We start from the raw sequence: 6,401 nt of genomic DNA on the forward strand, positions 1-6,401 counted from the left end.
ACTTCCAAGGGGGTCAAACAAAATTAATGATATGTACATCAATCCACTGTACTTGTGTAGTGTTCTTCATTGAAATGTTATTTCCAGATCATTCTGCATTCTAGGTTGTGAACTGTTAAGATGTGATGTGTTCCTGCTGCTGTCAGTTTTACACTAATCTTTAGAGTTCCCATTAAGACATCTTGAGCAGAGGTGATGAGTTCCTCTCTGTGCTGTGGATACTGCGGTTGAATGCATAACTTCTGAGCCGCCATTTCCTTTCCTTGCTGGGCCCATTTTCTTTTTTCATGACGCCATGTTCAGACTGTTCAGCTAGTCTGTGATACAGAAACACAGTACTGTAGCCAGTACAGTATCTAGTGGTGTAAGGTATTTTTGTAAACAAAGAGCACATTCAAGGAGTACTTTTACTGTTTAATCAATGAGAAGGCTGAATAACCAATAAGAGGGCACTCCTCATGAGTGAAATAAACACAGCACTGGTTTGTTTTAAAACAAAAAAAAAAAAAGAAAGAAAATAAGCACTTGCACCTGGAAGCAACAAGCACCAGTTGTTTAGTTGCTTTAACCACATCTTCAGCTTCCTCCTAAATGTGCAACTCTCCTGTCAGAGTCCCCCAGTTCACTTATGATGAGTAACTGGCAGGCCCTTGCCATAAAAGGGAGCAATCACTCTCTCTATAGACTTAGTTTTTATTATGCAGGTCACCCCACTTTCTAAAAGCTGCCATTTCTGCCAACCTAGATGTAGGAGAGAAAAAAATAACGGGTTGTAGAATAAATTAGAAACAACCTGCCACAACACTGTCAATAGGATGTAAGGCCACGGGCAGCTGCTTAAATTGTTCCAGAGGTATATGTGATTACCACCTCTCATTGTTCCGTGTAGGAGAGTTAGTGTGGGGATCTGCAGTGAAGTCTCTTCTCCAAAATGGCCCATTGAGACATCGCCTTCGAGGCTGTTCGTTGTAGTTTGTGCTGTCTTAGAAACATAAGCAGTAGTTTGTATTTAATACTATTAGGCAGCTTGACTTGACAAGTGGATCCTGACAGGAATGTTACTGATTAATGAAATAGAATATGTAGTGAAGTAGATTTGGAATTGATTACAGGATCACGTGTTTAAGCAGTGAGTCACATTCATATACAGAGACTTGAAGCCAGACTGCCTGAATTTCTTCACAAGGCTGCAGCCAGAAAGGGGGTTGAACAGCAGAGTATATCAAAACAGCTCCATAAATCAATTGCACAACTCATCAGAAATTATTATAAACACAGCAGCGGCATTATGAAAAAAAGCAATCCAAATAAAAATAATTAATTTATTAAAATTTAGCGCTGATAAAAAAATGAAGGACTATGGCACTAGGTCCAGTCAGGCAAAGTGCCAGTAAACAAGTACCAAGAATGCTTCCCTTCTGAGTTCTTGGAGTTGTCACAGAGTGACCCTAAAACCTGCCTTCCCTTGTACAAGGCGCAAGGCAAGCATCTTTTTTGAGTGAAAGGTGTATGTGGCAGAGATGTCTGGCTCTTTGATAGAAACAGCTTAATGTATTTGAGGTTTGCCCACTGACGATTGGGAATGAAAATGTAGAGGTGGGAGCCCAGCTAACAAGATTTAAGTTTTTGTAGGTATTATTCTATTAAAGACTGTCACCGCTACTGGAAGCAGGATGGTCTTTGGGATACAAATTGAACATTTGTGAAACTGCAACAAATATTGTAATGACTGTAATGTGTTTTAAAGAATATAAAACCAGTAGAAAATATTATTTGCAAATCTGTGTAAGGCCTGTGGTGTTCGCAGAACCAGTCCGAGCTGAGCCAGGAGAATTCTAATCTTGCTGTGAACAAACTGATTTATTAGGTATGGATTGGATGTTATAGAAGGAAATACATTGCTAATAGTAATGTTGTTGGATTATGTATTTTGCATCATTTTAAATAAGTCTGTGTAAGGTCTGAGAAAGAGAGCTCCTGGTATCAAAAGGTCAGGTCGACCTGCTGAAAGTCCAAACCTCCCTTATTAGGCAAAAGCATCTTTTTTAATTAGACTCAGAGCCTCAAAACATTCTGATCCAGCGAGAGCAGCATGGCAAACTATATGGAACAGAGTTAATATGCCAGAAGCAATCAAACTAGGTTTGATTATAGTAAGAAAAAACAAAAATATTTAAATAAATAAGAAACCTAATATAATAACATTAAGTAAATGTATGAGCAGTCCTAAGTTTTAACATTTAAGGTTGCATTTGCTGCTAAGCAGCTGCCTAGTTAAAACTTAACCTCTTGCTGACCAATAAACACCTGTGAAATGAGCCAGGCTTTCCCTTATTTAAGAGCTGCTGTTGCAAAAGCCTGTGACTATGGCAGAAGCAGGCATCTCATTTAATTAGCTTGAAAATTAAAACATAATTTTTAAAGAACTAAATGCACAGGCTAGGTATTGAGAACTAGCAAAAACAAAAAAGTAACCCTTTTTAGACAGAACGATATTTGAAATTAAAAAGACTATTTGATTTTATTTGATTGTGTTGTTACTAAGCATTGAGGTTTTAAATATAAAAAAAAAGTATTCTGATCTAATAATAGTGACAAAACTCTCTGAAGAGAAATAATATGTTTAAAGTATTTTGATCTAATAAGAAACATAATATTTAAACTAACAAGTGTTTTTGCTTGTTAAGCCCCTACTGTAATACAGATGGACTGTAGAAGCAGGAGCGAGCATTTAATTTAATTATTCAATTTAAGAATTAGTGCAGTTTCTGTCTTCAACTAAAGAAAAAGTGTTTTAAACATTACAATATTAATTAAACTAATGAATATACATGTTTAGTTTATATAAAGGTTTTACTACAACTACAACAGAAACTGTTAAGTTTGAATATAAGTCAATAAAGTGTAAACTGTATTTAATAATTTTAGTATACAGTAAACTTGCTGAAGGTAAACAACTCATTTTGTGATCTCATTCTTACCTGTTTGTAGCAGAGCGGTGCTGGGCATGACATGTGCTTTTTGGCACTCGAAGCGGGACTTGCTGGTCGTCAGCAGTTTTGAATCCAAGGCCTTTCTATAATGAATAAAATTCTTCATTATATCATAGAAATGAATGAAAACTTGACAGATAAAGCAAGCATTTCATTTAAATTAGAAAAGTAGTCTATAGTATATGTTCTTATTGGAAAGGTAGTGACTTTAATTAGAATCACTTTAACTAAGAATGACTTAATGCGGTAAATTTGGAAAAGCACTTACAGCAGAGTTTCATATTAATTAAAACACTAGCTTTGGCAAGTAAACAGGGTGTCTGAAACCTGCTTGTGCATGTGAATTTTTAGAAACAGAGAAAGAGGTCAGACTTAAATCTGTCACTATAAAACTATTACATTCTAATATGTTAATAGTGGCCTGAATTTAGATGAAAATAACTGGACATTCCACTGAAAGCTTAAATGACTTCATACCATAGGCCTATGAGAAAACTCCCTACAATTCCTATTAACTATCCTGTTAACACACACCTGTATGTGAAAGTAAACTAATCTGAAAAGGTGACATGGTATGCTAAATATAAAAATATTAAAAAAACAGCAACACTTTTGATACACATATAAACTTGTATTGTATTGCATTATAGGAGGTATCCTGTGAACTTTGGTTCACCTAATTTTTTAGAGAAAGGAGGGGTTGAAAATGAGAACTTTGAGATCATGTTCCAATAGTTTGGAAAGGAGTTATATCCAGTTAATTTTGAATGTTTTTTATAACTCCAATTAATTTTATAAAGAGCTAAACGGATCCTTCTAAAATATATAATTAACTCAGAGATAAGAACTGTCATGGCAGATTGATGATCAGATGTTATTGGGACTCCTGATGTATTTAATGGGGGGAAAATCCTATATAAGCCCAGAGCAAGACCCCATTCACCACCATTGATCATGATCTTGCAAACTGACGTGGTCCATGATCTGAGGGTCACTGAAAAATTGATTGCTGTTTGGTTGTACAATATTTACAAGTCTCTGCCTTTTGAAGACATTTCTTATTTTTCAATGTATCCCATACTACACTTCCATATACTGGAAGGTAAGCATACATTTGAATTTATATCTTGTTTATATTAGATGCATTTCTATAAGGTATAGAAATTATGTTTAATCTTAAGAGAGTGATATATTGTATGTTGTAGGATTTACTAGTGAGCACATTAGCTTTTTGCATTTTATAGCCTGAAGGCTATATATATATATATATATATATATATATATATATATATATATATATATATATATATATATATATATATATATATATATTACCATATTTGTATTACTGTATTGAAGTACTAATGCTGTTAAACCTGTAAAAGCAGTGGACTGCCCAGATTGCTTATTACTTGGGATTTACGGTGGTCTGCGTAATCAACCAATCTAGTTTTTAAAGAATTTAATAAACCGAAAAGAGCACTACTACTGCTCTGATTCATTAAAACTTCAAATTAAATGAGTCTGTGTTTTGGTTTTTTTGGTAAGGCTGTGAATCTGAAGGAAAATGAAGACCAAAGAGCATTCTACAGAAGTTAGAGATAAAGTAATACAAATGCATAGATTAGGGAAAGGGTACACAATAATATCCGTGTTTGGATATCCCAGTGAGCACAGTTGGATCAATAATCAGGAAGTGGAAGCTGCATCACACCACCCAGGCACTGCCCAGAAAAGGCCGTCCCTCAAAAATCAGCGCTCAAACAAGAAGGAGACTTGTGAGAGAAGCCACAGAGAGGCCAACAGTCACTTTGAAGGAGCTACAGAGTTCAGTGGCTGGGAGTGGAGTAATGGTGCACCATTCAACCATATCAAGAGCTCTGCATAACACTGGCCTGTATGGGAGGGTGGCAAGAAAGAAGCCGTTACCCAAAAATTACTATCTGAAATCACGTCTGGAGTTTGCCAGAAAACATGACAGTGACCCAGCTGCGATGTGGGAAAAGGTTTTGTGGTCAGATGAGATCAAGATAGAGCTTTTTGGCCAAAACTCAAAGCGCTATGTGTGGTGCAAACCTAACACTGCCCATGCCTCAAGACAGCAGCATCATGCTGTGGGGATGCTTCTTATCAGCAGGGACTGGGCATCTTGTTACAATTGAAGGAAGAATGGATGGAGCAAAATACAGGAAAATACCGCAAGAGAATCTGCTTCAGTCCGCTAAAAAACAGAAGAATGGGCCAAAATCACTCTGACACTGTGTGCAAAGCTGGTACATATTTACCCCAAAAGACTTAAAGCTGTTATTGCAACGAAAGGTGGCCCTACCAAATATTAATGTGTGGGGGTTGAATACTTATGCAAGCAAGATATTTCAGTTTTTTTTTATTTTTCTTAAAAATATTTCCCAACAAAAAAACAATGTCATCTTACAATAATTGATTTTGAGTTTAAGTGTTTTAAAAAAAAAAAATATCGAACACAACAAAATTTCAGTGTACAATTTGTAATTCAGTAATATGACAGAATTGGTCAGGAGTCTGAATACTTTTGAAAGGCACTGTATATATATATATATATATATATATATGAGTGTGCAAATTCTGACAATATATGTATGTATTTATTTATTTATTACTATACTATTGATAACAGGCATATCCAAATAGTAAGTGTTTGCATTTACCTGATGTGCAGAGTTGCTAAGCTGGCGTTTAATGGTTTGACCTGCTATGTTCTAAACGTATATTCTTGCTCCAAGGATTAAGAGGCCTGCAAAACCTGCAGCGGTGTAGCAAAGCAACTACATGTCAGCTGATACAAACAATGACATCATCAGATCTGTAAAATAACTCTGTACCTGCTCTGCTGGTCTTGTGTTAGTCAGAGCAGCAGCCTGTCTTGTCCCTGCCTTTCATAAATATACCGGGTGATCAGAAAGTAAGTTTACCACATCAACGCATTATATCTCATGTGGTGAACTTACTTTCTAATCACCCTGTACAACCAAAAGACTTGACACCCTCCCATCTTTCCAGCGCAAAATGCGTCAATGGCATGTTGATATTTTACCAATTAGGCAACGTGTACATGTGGATTAATATTAATTATTCTTAACGTGTGTAGTTTACATTTACGGGATTTAAAGGTTGTAAGACAATAGCATTTAGAGGCAAATCAACGAACTGAAACACAAGCATTGTGTACACCACTGAAAACTACATTTACCCAGTTTCAACGCGACTATGAACTGTGTCAAGCTAAGAGTCTTGGGAAATGTAGTGCTTCTTCGTTTATTTTTTCTTGAAATACTTTTTGACTGAGATTAACTTTGTGTGTGTGTGTGTTTCTATAAGTACAGCAGATTTAAAAATGAACTATTTTAAACTATCGTGAACGACACTAGG

The sequence above is a fragment of the Polyodon spathula genome, chromosome 6 (assembly GCF_017654505.1).
Source record: "Polyodon spathula isolate WHYD16114869_AA chromosome 6, ASM1765450v1, whole genome shotgun sequence".
NCBI lineage: Eukaryota > Metazoa > Chordata > Actinopteri > Acipenseriformes > Polyodontidae > Polyodon > Polyodon spathula.